Source organism: Furipterus horrens, unplaced genomic scaffold, assembly GCF_987537825.1.
Source record: "Furipterus horrens unplaced genomic scaffold, mFurHor1.1.pri manual_scaffold_4, whole genome shotgun sequence".
Lineage (NCBI taxonomy): Eukaryota > Metazoa > Chordata > Mammalia > Chiroptera > Furipteridae > Furipterus > Furipterus horrens.
Genome location: NW_028327174.1, coordinates 124,474,999 through 124,488,688, shown reverse-complemented (window position 1 = coordinate 124,488,688; position 13,690 = coordinate 124,474,999). Strand labels below are relative to the sequence as shown.

General features: G+C 40.1%; 1 protein-coding gene and 1 long non-coding RNA gene across 2 annotated transcripts in view; both read right to left on the bottom strand.

Moving 5' to 3' along the window:
* The window catches only part of LOC150012810 (uncharacterized), a 199,093-nt gene that overhangs the window by 35,575 nt on the left and 149,828 nt on the right, over positions 1-13,690 (bottom strand). The gene's annotated exons all lie outside the window — the stretch shown is intronic.
* LOC150012815 (uncharacterized) lies at positions 3,676-9,691 on the bottom strand. The gene is made up of 2 exons (XR_016510780.1): positions 9,517-9,691; positions 3,676-4,087 (listed from the first exon to the last, which is right to left on the bottom strand). It is a non-coding gene; the product is annotated as an uncharacterized LOC150012815 (long non-coding RNA).

Here is a 13,690-nt window from a genome sequence, read left to right as displayed (position 1 = left end):
GAAGGGGAAGAAAGGTGTCTCACAAATGTCTACAGCAGAGGTCCTCCGGGATCAGGCTGTGCTGCATTGTCACTCTCAGGGCTGAAGTTTGGTGAGGGCAGCCTGGCCAGGTGATGAAGGCTGTGACTCTAGCCAGCAGGGTTCCTGTCAGGGGAACAGAGAAGGGACTGAGGCCAGGTCTTTTTGGGTGATGTGTCTGGTCCCACTGAAGTCACAGAATCTTACAATGAAAAGAGACTCCCAGGTGGTTCAGTGCAACTGCACTCCCTGGGGAGCCTCAAGCCCTCAATGCAGGATGAAACAGTGGCCATACACAGCCAGGAAAGGGACAGGAGGGTCTGTTCTAGCTGAGCACTGTGGCCAGAGGGTGGACAGGGAGGTGCCTCTGAAAGAACAGAGAAGGGATCCAGACAACCTCTTGGTATATGAAGTGTGTTGTCTGTGGAGGAGAGACTGTTCCATGACTTGAACACTACAGGATCCATGAGCTGGATCTGAGCCAGAACAGACTGATTCCTTTAAATCCCCTCAGAGGCTGTCTGACCCACACGTGCCCCGTGCCCCCGGGCATGCTGGTTCCTGGAACAGGCTGCTGCCCTGACCTGGGCAAGCACGTAAGGCGTTTCCCTTATCTGGGATGAGTCACATACCAGTACCCCATCCATCCTGCCCTGTTCTACATAATTCTATAGCATCTGCCAAGAAGCATGGGGGATATTCACTTCCTTTTGCCATCACCCAAGGCACCCCTCATATGTAGTTTTCCTTAATAAACTCTGTTAATTACCAGTCTGGAGTGGCCAGCCTCTTTCTTCAGTCTCTCCCCACCCTCCACTTCCAGAGGCAGATTTTCAGTCTTGGGGCTTTTCCCTGCATCTGCATATATACACATTGTCCCACTGAAATCTCAGAATTTTACAAAGAAAAGAGACTTACAGCTGATTTGGTTTAACTGAACTCTTTGGGGACTAGGAAAAAAAAAGTTTAAAAGACTTAAACAAAATTTTACAATTCAATTATTAATAATTCAGACTGTCAGGCCATCTGCTACACCTTGTGGGGGGGGCTTTTGTACTCCTCTGCTCAGTGTTCTGTAATGTAATATGTGTTGTTGGGGAGGAGGAATTTTTTCTTTACCCTTTTAAGTTCTTTGGCTGGTCTAACAATCAAATTGAAATAAGACATACTAACAGTAGCAAAAAAAAATTTACTTACTCATAGGAGCCTGTTATCTGAAAAAGAACAGGCCAAAGTGAAAGCCAGTAAGCATTTATTTGAAATCAACAAGAAAAGTATTCAAGAAGCACTGGTTTCAGGCAGAAACCCAAACAATAATCTGATTAGGAGACAAAGGCAAGGGGTATTGATAAAAAAGAGAAGGGGAAAAATTACATCAACAGAAGGAAGGCATTTATGTTGAAGTGGATAAGCTAACACAGGGACACTAATTCTTAAGAAAGTTTTTAATTTTCAGTCTGACAGCCATCAGTTCTGTATTCATATCTGCTTTCTTATTATCCTTGTAAGCAGTTCTTTAGGACACAATGTTGCTTCAGGCCCATTCCAAAGGTTGTTTTGCCCACCTTTAACATTCCAAAAGTTTGAGGAGTAACGCATGCAAGGATATTCTGACTGCAGTTTAAAGTGGCTCTGTTTATTATATTTTTACAAGCCCCATAAAAATATGAGACCTGAGGGGCAATTGGGCCTTTGAAGCTTATATGCCAATCTAAGTTAAGGAATGAATTGGAGACTGAGGTTTCCAAGGGAAAACAGTAATTATAGAACAATAGAAAAAAAGCATGATATAAAGTCATCTCTGGTAATAGCTCTTTTTCTGGGCCATCCTTCATACCCCAACTAAATACTTTTAGGTAGATTAAAAAAGAGGTAAAAGTTTTTCTTGGAATCTGTTGGGTCTTGATTATCTTTAGGTCATAATAAACCACGTGCCATAAAAGTACATCTTGGGAGGTCTCATAGACCCTCTTCGTGTGTATGTATGTGTCATGAGTATACACACGCATGTGCGTATTGTGTAAATGTGTGTGTACATGTGGACTTTTATGCACATGTGTATAAGTTGTATACAAGTATATATGAATGTATGTCTTGTGTGCACATGTGCATGTGTGTAATTGTGTGTCTATGTGCCCGTTTGTAAATGTATATGTATAAATTGGTGTTTGTGTTTGACTGTATGGGTGAGTATATGTGTATATGTGAGTGTGTGGATGTGATGTGTACTGTCATTAAGTGCTATATGATTGGTGTGTGTTTTATGTATAAGCCTGTGTTTGTGTGTGATGTCTGTATTGTGCACAAGTGTGTGTGTGTGTGATGTTTGTATTGTATATTTATTTGTGCATATGTGTGTGCCTATATTTATGAGATGAGGGAGAGTCTCAGGCTATAACAAGAAACTGTTCTTCTGGCCAAGAGCCTTGACTCTCACCAAGTCAGTGATGAGTGCCCGGTTCACAAGCAGGGTGACTGACAGCAACAGGAGAACATTCGCTCCCCACACGGTCATGCCATCCCCCTGCCCCGCTGTGACCCCATTGGGTTCTGCAGAGCCTTCTGATTGTCACAGCCGGAACCTGTGATAATCTGCCCATTTCCCAAGGAGGGCAGGCAGTCACCCTAAAGGGAGGCCTGTGTTGCCTCCTCTAGCTAATGTGACTCTGTGACCAGCACCCTTGTGGGGAGGAGGGGTAAAGTGTTTATTGCTGAGGGTTCTGCTCCTGCCTCTGCAGGGGCGTCAGCAGAGCACAGGTCTGGGTGCCAGCCCTCCCCGAGGCTCAGGCAGTACCCTTGACTTTTGGGGAAATTTGATGCAATGAGAGTGTTGGCCTTTTATTTTTCTAGACATTTTTAAAGTAACTTAAATCATTTAACATAACATTATGACAGCTATTTTTATATATTATTAGAAGCACTTCAGAAACAGCAGTTTCAGGGATCCAAGATGGCAGAGGAATAAATGGAAGTTACACTAACCTCTTCCCAGGACCAGTCTGGAACTACAACTAAATTGTAGAGAAATCATCCTGAATAACCAATTGAATTCTAGCTGGAGAGAAGCCTTATAACCAAGGACAGAAACAAGAAACCAATTCACCAAAATGAGACTGGTAGGTAGTGCAGAGGAAGCGCTAGAGGACTGGCTGGGCTCCTGTGGGCAGCAGCTAAAGTTCCAGAGGGATATTTTGATGACCAGAGGGCTCCCTCTGAGAAGCGTGGGATCTAAACACCATGCTGGGCTCCCCAGCCCACATTATTAGAGCTGGAAAGGAACCCAGGTAACATCTAGCTATGAAAAGGAGCAGGGTTTCTGTTAGCCAGGTAGAGACAGCTGGAGATGCACATAGAGCCTCTTAAAGGGTCAATGCATAAAATTGCATTTGCAGTCAGTTACCCTGGGCTCAAGCAGAAGGAGGGCAGAGTGGACTAGAGATGCTAAAGGAGATTCTGAGGTTGGTGACTCTGGGGAGAGAACTGAAGGAACAGCCACCAGGATCCCTATGCTGAGTCATTCCCCATACTGCAGAAGCCATCTCTCTGTCAGAGCACTCCCCTCTGAATGGCACCAGCTTCTGGGTAAAAAACAGCCCCGCCCACAGGAATGATGCTGCCCCCACCCTCTGGTGCTTAAGGCAGACTGTTGATTACAGCTTGAGGTTATATCATTGATCAGTTTAATAACTAAGGTGGGAAATACAAAGAAGCAGCCAAAATGGGAATATAAAAAAACAGACCACAAATGAATGAACAAGAAAATTCTCCAGAAGAAGAACTAGGTGAAATGGAAGCAAGCAATTTATCAGATATAGAGTTGGGAGTAATGATTATAAGCATATTTAACAGCAGGAAAAAAGACATAGAAACCATTTTTAAAAAGACCAGTCAGGGCCCTGGCTGCTGTGGCTCAGTGGATTCAGCATCGGCCTGTGAGCCAAGTGTCGCTGGTTCGATTCCCAATCAGGGCACATGACTAGGTTGCACGTCAGGTCCCCAGTTCAGGGCACAAGTGAGAGGCAACCACACAGTGATGTTTCTCTCCCTCTCTTTCTCCTTTCCCCTCTCTCTAAAAATAAAATAAACAAACAAATAAATACATAAATAATTTTTTTAAAGACCAGTCAGAAATAAAAAATGTAATATCTGAAATAAGTAATATATTGGAAGAAATAAACAGTAGGTTAGATGAAGCAGAGGATCAACTCAGTGATTTGGAAAACAAGGTAGAAATAACAGAGTAGCAAAAAGGGAAAAAGAAGATCAAAAAATGAGGAGAGCTTAAGAAACATTTTTAATAACATGAAGCGTAATAACATCTGCATCATGGGAATACTAGAAGGAGAACAGAGCAGCAAAGGATCAAGATGTATTTGGAGAAATAAAGACCAAAAACTCCATAATCTGGTGAAGGAAAAGGACTCATAAATTCAGGAAGCTCATAGAGTCCCAAACAAGTTGGACCCAAAGAGGCCTACACCAAGACACATAATAATTAGAATGACAGGGCTTAAAGACAAGGAGAGAATTCTAAAAGCCACAAGAGAAGAGCAGGTAGTTACATGCAAGGGAGCTCCCATTAGACTTTCATCTGACTTTTCAACAGAAACATTTCAGGCAAGAAGGGAGTGGCATGAAATATTCAGAGTGATGAAAAGCAAGGACCTACAACCAAGGCTAATTTACCCTGCAAGGCTATCAGTTAAAAATTGAAGGAGAAATTAAGAGCTTCCTGTAAGGGATAAAAAAGCCAATGACTCTCAAACCAGTAGGAGATAATTAACAGGTGAATCATGGGAAAGGGGTGAGGAAATGACATTCTGCAACTCCTCACACATATCTCTGGGATCAAAAGGAGGAAGACTGTCATCACCAAACACAGAGAAATTGGAAGATGTTGCTAGATAACTTTGCGAATAAGTTGGAGATAGACCTATAACTAGATTACCCTTAGTTAATCACACCTTTAGTTAAGTAGTTAATTGCATTAGATTGTGAACCCAGACTAACCAGTAATGGAGAAACAGGGAAAAGGAGAGGGGAAGAGGAGCTAATCACGTTAGGGGGGGGGAGCTATTTGCATTAGTATAAAACCAGTTTTCTTTGTCTACTTCACACGCACGCACATGCCTCTGGCCCGCTGTGCACCTGACTCTGCAGACTCATGAATAAACACCTCGCCTTGCTGCTGAAGTCCTGTGTCCCAGTGTTTCATTGTGAGCATTTCTCACATTCCCAGACAGGAAAGGCTAAAGGAGTTTGTTAACACCAAACCAGTATTGCAACAAATGTTAAAAGGCTTATTTTAAGAAGAAAAAGAGAAAGAAAAAAGAGGAAAATAGTCTAACAATAAAATGGCACTAAAAACATGTATCTATCAATTATCACCTTAAATGTCAATGGCTTAAATGCTCCAACCAAAAGATACAGTATCTGAATGGATAAGAAAACAAGATCTATATATATTCTGCCTCTAAGGGTTTCATACATATTCTGCCTCTAAGAGTTCCATCTTAGATCAAAAGATACATACAGACTAAAAGTAAATGGATAAAAAAATATATTTTATGCAAATGGAAAGAAAAAAGTGGCATAGTAGTGCTTATTTTAGACAAAAGATCTTAAAACCAAGGCTATAGTAAGTAACAAAGAAGGATACTACATAAAGATAAAGGCAACAATCCAACAAGAATATATAAACCTACTAAACTTTTATGCACCCAACATAGGAGCACCTAAACATGTAAAGCAAATCTTGATGGACATAAAGAGAGAGATCAACAGATGTACAGTTGAAGTCAGAGATGTTAACACCCCATTGATTTCAATGAATAGATCTTCCAGGCAGAAAATCAATAAGGAGACAGCAACCTTAAAAGACACACTAGATAAATGGATTTAATTGATATCTTTGGAGCATTTCATCCTAAACCAGCAGAATATACATTCTTTTCAAGTGCACATGGAACATTTTCTAGGGTAGACCACATGGTAGGACACAAAACAGGTCTCAATAAGTTTAAGGAAATTGAAGTCATAGCATCTTTGACCACAGTGCTATGGAACTAGAAATCAATCACAAGAAGTACCCTGAAAACACACAAAGACATGGAAGCTAAATAACATGTCATTAAACAATGACTGCATCAACAATGAGATCAAGGAAGAAATCAAAAGATACCTTGGAACAAATGAAAATGAGAACACAACAATCCAAAATATGTGGGACACAGGGAAAGCAATTCTAAGAGGGTAATTCTCAGCATTACAGGCCTATCTAAGAAAAAAAAAAAAAACAAGAAAAAGCTCAAATAGACAATCTAACTTCACACTTAAAGGAACTTTAAAAAGAACAAAAAACAAAATCCAAAGTGAGAAGGAAGAAAATAAAAAGATCAGAGCAGAAATAAATGAAATAGTGTTTAAAAAGTGATGTAAAAGATCAATGAATTCAAGAGCTGGTTCTCTTAAAAGATAAATAAGATTGATAAATCTTTAATCAGACTCATCAAGGAAAAAAAGAGAAAGGACCCAAATAAATAAAATCAGAAATGACAGAGGAGAAATAACGACTAACAATAAAGAAATACAAAGGATTGTAAGAAAATATTATGAACAACTATATGCCAACAAACTGGATAACCTGGTAGAAATGGATAAATTCCTAGAAACAAATAATTTTCCAAAACTAAATCAGGAAGAATCAGAGAATTTGAATAAACAAATTATACCTAGTGAAACTGAAACAGTAATCAAAAACTCCCAACAAACAAAAGCCCTGGACCATATGGCTTCATAGATTAATTTTAACAAACATTCCAAGGGGGAAATAACACCCTCCTTCTTAAACTGTTCCATAGAATTCAAGAGGAGGTAAGGTTCACAAACTCCTTTATGAGGCCAGCATTATCCTAATTCCAAAACCAGATAAGATACTACAAAGAAAGAAAATTATAGGCAAATAACCTTGATGAACATAGATGCTAAAACCCTCAAAAAATATTAGCAAACTGAATACAACAATGTATCAGAAAGATCATACACCATGAACAAGTGAGATTTATTCTGGGAATGCAAGGTTGGTACAACATACACAAATCAAAAAATGTCATTCACCTAATAAACAAAATGAAAGATAAAAACCACATAATTATATCAAGAGTTGCAGAAAAAGCATTTGATAAAATCCAGCACCCATTTATGATTAAAAAAAAAAAAAATCTCCCAACAAAGTGGGAATAGAGAAAACATAACAAAACATACTCAATGGGGAAAATCTACAAGCATTTCCCTTAAGATCAGGAACCAGACAGGAATATCTGCTTTCACCTCTCTTATTCAACATAGTACTGGAAGTCCTAGTCACAACAATCAGACAAGAAGAAGAAATAAAAGGGACCCAAACTGGAAAGGAAGAAGTAAAACTGTCATTATTTGCAGATGACACGATATTGTACATAAGAAACCCCAAAGGTTTCACCAAGAAACTATTAGAACTGATAAATGAATACAGCAAAGTAGCAGGAGAAAAACTATTATCCCAAAATCAGTTGCATTTTTTAAGAGTTTATTTATTTACTTTTAGAGAGAGGGGAAGGGAAGGAGGAAGAAAGGGAAAGGAACATGAAAGTATGGTTGCCTCTTGCATGTCCCTAACAGGGGACCTGGACTGCAACTCAGGCATGTGCTCTGACTGGGAGTCAAACTAGTGACCCTTTGTTTCACAGGTCGGCGCTCAATTCACTGATCCACACCAGCCAAGGCATCAGTTGCATTTTTATATGCCAATAATGAACTAACAGAAAGGGAAATTAAGAAAATAATCCCATTCACAATTCCTACAAAAATAATAAAATACCTAGGAATAAACCTAACCCTGGATGTAAAAGACCTGTACTCAGAAAATTATAAGACACTGAAGAAAGAAATATAAGATATAAATAAGTGGAAGCACATATCATGTTCATAGATAGGAAGAATTAACACCCTTAAAATGTCCATACTACCCAAAGTAATCTATAGATTCAACACAATTCCCATCAATATTTCAATGACATATTTCAGAGACCTAGAAATAATATTTCCAAAATTTATATGGGACCACAAAGGGCCCCACATAGCAACAGCAATCCTGAGAAGGAAGAACAAAGTATATCAAACTATATTGCAAGGCCATAGTAATCAAAACAGCCTGCTACTGGCATAAAAACAGACACATAGATCAGTGGAACAGAACTGAGAGTACAGAAAAAACCCACACCTTTATAGTCAATTAATATTTGACAGAGGAAGCAAACACATGCAATGGGCTAACGATAATTTATTCAATAAACGTGTTGGGAAAATTGGACAGATGCATGCAGAAAAATAAAACTAGACCGCCTTCTTACACCACACATGAGAATAAATTCAAAATGGATGAAAGTCTTCACTGTTAGACCTGAAATCACAAAAATCCTAGAAGAAAACATAGGCAGCAAAATCTCAGACATTGCTCATAGCAACATTCTATTGAGTATATCTCCCCAGGCAAGGGAAACAAAAGAAAAAATAAACAAATGTGACTACCTCAAACTAAAAAGTTTTTCACAGCAAAGGAAATCATCAACAAAATAAAAAGATAACCCACAAAATGGGAGAACATATTGACGCATACCCTGATAAGGAATTAATATCCAAAATATATAAAGTACTTACAAAACTCAACACACAACAAACAAACCCAAATAAAAAATGTGCAAGGATCTGAATAGACAATTCTCCAAAGAGGACATACAGATGGCCAACAGATATATAAAAAGATGCTCAACATCACTAATCATCAGAGAAATGCAAATTAAAACACAATGAAATACCATCTCATACTTCTCAGAATGTCTATCATCAATAAATCAACAAACAAGTGCTGGTGAGGATGTGGAGAAAAGGGAACCCTAGTGCACTGTTCGTGGGAATGCAGATTGGTGCAGCCACTGTGGAAAGCAGTGCATAGATACCTCTAAAAATTAAATATGGATCTGCTTTTTGACCCAGCGATTCTACTTCTGGGAATATACCTGAAGAAATCCAAAACACTAAATCAAAAGAGCAGGGACTTCTGCTCAAGATGGCAGCATAGGCAGACATGGACCAACCTTCATACAACCACATCAAAATTATAACTAAAATATAGAACAAACATCATTCAGAACTGTCAGTAATTAACTTGAATGGAAGTCTGACAAATACGGGATTAAAGAAAGCACTTCCATCCAGACTAGTAGGACGGGCACAGAACAGGCTGGTCCCACACCCACGTGTGGTGAACAAAAATTTGGGAGGGATATTTCAGGAGTGAGGAGTCCCAGCCCCACACCAGGCCCCCAGGCCCAAGGTTCCAGTGCCAAGTAGGTAAGTTCCCACAATTTCTGGTTGCAAAAACCAGTGGGGATTGAGTCATTGAAAGAAACTGCTGGAGCCCCAAGAAGTTCCTCTTAAAGAACCCACACATGAACTCACCTACTCATACTCTCTCCTTCTGAGCTCCAGCACTGGGGTAGCAGCTTGAAAGGCACCAGTGGCATACGGTGAGAAACTGAAATATCTGGCATCAAGGCAAGCAGAGGCCATTGTCCCTTTTCTAAAACCTCCTCCCAAAAGCCAAAGAGCCTGAAAGCTAGTGCTGTATCTGAGACTCCATCAACCTAGCTAACACAGTTTGACCTGTTTTACTTGATCCCCAGAGACTCCACCCTATTCAACTTATAGGCCCACTCAGGCTGCTTTTCTTAATGAATGGCTTATCTTGGCAAATGCTTCACAACTTCCTAAATCCTCTCAAACAAGCAACAGCTGGCCTCAGTAAGCCCCGGGGCCAGCACTAGCTGCAGTCAGCCTAGATTCACAGGTTGGCTTTACCTAAGAATCTCCAAACCCAGCACAAGTAGCAGCCATCTCAGACTGCTTTATAGCTCAGTCAGGGTGGGCCTGTGCAGAACATAGGTGGAGGCTGACCTTAGCCTGCACCACCTTGGAAACCCCAGGGTCACCAAACCCAGTGGACAGCTACAGACCATGCCAGAGCACCACCACCTTGTCCCTGCACAGCTGATTCCCCAATGGAGGTGGAGGTTCATGGTAAGTGGTCACAGCCAATCCTTGCCCATGGTGGGCCTGGGTGAAGCCCTCCTATTGATCTTCCAACAGCAACCAAGTCCCAACTACAAGTGGATGGTGTACTCAGCCCACACAGAGGGCGCACCTCGAGTGCCCAGCTTGGGTGATAGAGGAGGCTGTGCCACTGGACCCTACAGGACACCTACTACATTAGCCCAAACACCAAGACAGGGAGTCAAAGAAGATCTACTAATACATAGAAACAAACACAGGGAGGCTGCCAAAATGAGGAGACAAAAAAACGTGGCCCATATGAAAGAACAGATCAAAACTCCAGAAGAAGAGCTAAACAAAATGGAGATAATCAATCTATCAAATGCAGAATTCAAAACACCGATTATAAGGGTGTTTAAGGAACTTAGTGAGGACCTCAGCTGCATAAAAAAGATCCAGTCAGAAACCAAGGATACACTAATTGAAATAAGGAACAATTTACAGGGAAACAACAGTTGAGTGGATAAAGCCAAGAACCAAACCAATTATTTGGAACATAAGGAAGCAAAAGACAACCAATCAGAACAAAAAGAAAAAAGAATCCAAAAAATGAGGGTAGATAAGCAGCCTCTGGGACAACTTCAAGAGGTATCGTAGGAGTGCCCCTTGGTTGCTGTTCCCTGTGAGAAAAGTTATATTTAGCGTAAATTATTAGCTGTTGTCCTCTTGCAATTCTCTTCAGTGATTTTTCCTGACCATCAACCTTCATTCCCAGGTCTAGTCCAGCCCTGCAGGGCTACGTGCTGGCTTGTCTGAGTTACACTGCCTCAGATCAAGTCTTGGTTTCCTGGCTTACCAGCTGACGATATTCCCCAAACTCTCCACACTTCAGTCTATTCATCTGGGAAATGGGGATTAGGATTATTATTAGGTGATCAAATGCCATAATCCAAAGCAGAGGGTGTATGTGAGTGAGCCATACATTCTGTGTTGTTTACTGGTAAAGGCCACAGGGAAGTAGAATGGGATTTTGGATACATTTCTTTTTTTAATTTTGCTTATCTATACTTCCTAAGTTTTTCATAATGATTACTTTTCTTAACAAAAAGTAGTCAGTAACAGAAGAAACTGCTCAAACAACAATTGCCAAGGTCTCACTGAGAATCCTTGAAAACAGCCACCACCAATATATTTAATGAAAGTGCTAAGGGGAGGAAAACAAACCAGATTAATGATGTGCTAACTGTCCCATTCTCAGGAACAGGACATAAGAAATGAGTGATGTTATTTTTCATGAGCCAGGTACCTGGTTTGGTTAATTGTTTTATTTGGTAATTTAACATTCATATATACTATATTTTACAACAAAGCAATATCTTTCTCATCATGAATAGCTCAGGATTTATAGACTAAAATTAAAGCACAGTTCATTTACGTCTGCTGATAAATCCACTTTGCCAGGGCAAATTGGAGAGTCAGTCCACTAGAAGTCAAGAAAGTAATTTTTTACTTTGTTATTATTTTTCTGAGGATATGCAAGAGAAGAGAGAGGAAGAACACTAACTTCCCAGGTGGGTCACTGGGTCAGCAAGTTTCACCAAGGCAAGGCCTGAAGTCAACATTGCAGTTTGCCAGAGATTCTACCACAGTTGACCTACTTCGGTGCACCACACATATTTGGGGGCTCAACTACCAAGGTAAGGAAGGGAAGAAAGCAATAATGATGGGGGTTGGTTTGGTTGAGATACTCCAAGGGCATAGTAGGTCTTTATCTTCATATCCAACCATGAGAACAGAGCACACCTGAAACATCATGTTGAAATGGCTCTAGGGGAGTGCTTCTGGCCTCATGTCCCTAATCTTCTGTCCATCTCTGCTATTTCCTGAGACCATAGGTGCTCAGCCCTCCCTAGACCTCAGGGAGTTCTCATGTATTTTATTACTTTCCTGTGTTGTGTGACAATTCTAAATCTTCAGTGATATATCATAAAATATGACCCAAGCAAGGGTGTTTTGATGATATAGAGCACTCTAAGATTTCAAAACATCATTAAGAATAATAATGGTAACTATACACTATGGACTGTATGCTAGCACTATATTACTTATCTTCTATAATTTTTACTATATCCTCAGGGACAGGCATTTTTCATTTCCCTTTGACAGATGAGAAAATGGACATTCTATGAGGGGAACTATCTTGTCAAAGGTTACATGACTTTTAAGAGACAGAACCAAGATTTGAACCCAGAATTATTTCATTACAAAACAGTGGCCTTAATAATTACATATTTATTTATTTGATTATTACCTGCTTTTACCTAATGACCACTGTGTTTACCTAATTATATAGGTCCTAAGTAAATATGTGTAGAATAAGTGAATGCTATCTCCCCTCAAGACCTAGGGAACAGAAGTATGATAGTGTAATGACAGGTCTTTGTTTGCTTTATAGTTCATTGAAATATCAGGGCCAGTAATTTTGTTCCCCTAACAAGTTCAAATTCTGTGTGTCCTTGGCACAGAAGCAGGAATCTTAGTTGCATTGCAGAAACACTCTATGTTGAGACTTCCGTAGGATATTTTTATAGATTTTATATATGCTAGATCAATCAATTCAAGTTGTTATAAAACTAGAGAATTTGAAGTAAAAAATATAAATAAAACATTTTACAGGAGGAAAAAAATTAATCTAGCCTTTAAAGGGAAATTTCTGCTCTGACCATGTGGCTCAGTTGGAGCATTTTCCCATACATCAAAAGGTTGCAGGTTGAATTCCTGGTCAGGGCATATACCTAGGTTGCGGTTTCAATCCCTGGTCAGGGTGTGGACAAGAGGCAACTGTTCAAATTTTCTCTCTCACATCTGTTTCCCTCTGTCTGTTCTCTGTCTCTCTCTCCCCACTTTCTCTCTCTAAATCAATAAACATATCATCAGGTGAGAATTAAAAAAAAAAAAGGGAGGGAGCCCTGATTAGTATGATTCAGTTGGTTGGGCATCATTCTGCTAAGTGAAAGGTCGCTGGTTCAATTCCCAGTCGGGGCTCATGCCTAGGTTGCGGTTTCAATCCCTGGTCAAGGTGTGGACAAGAGGCAACTGTTCAAATTTTCTCTCTCACATCTGTTTCCCTCTGTCTGTTCTCTGTCTCTCTCTCCCCACTTTCTCTCTCTAAATCAATAAACATATCAGGTGAGAATTAAAAAAAAAAAGGGGGGGGAGCCCTGATTAGTATGATTCAGTTGGTTGGGCATCATTCTGCTAAGTGAAAGGTCGCTGGTTCAATTCCCAGTCGGGGCTCATGCCTAGGTTGCAGGTTCAGTCCCCCGTCTGGGCATGTGCAAGAGACAACCAATCGATGTTTCTCTCCCACACTGATGTTTCTCTTCCTCTCTTTCTCCCTCTCTCTAAAAATAAATAAATAAATAAATAATTTTCAAAGGGGGAGGGATTTCTTCACCTAAATATCTAATTCTATAAAATAGGTGTCTGGCATTGTTTCTCCAACAGAAAACTAGTTACTTCTACAGGCATCTCATTTTCAGTGACACAAAATTACTTCTTTCTGACACACCTCAGCAACCAG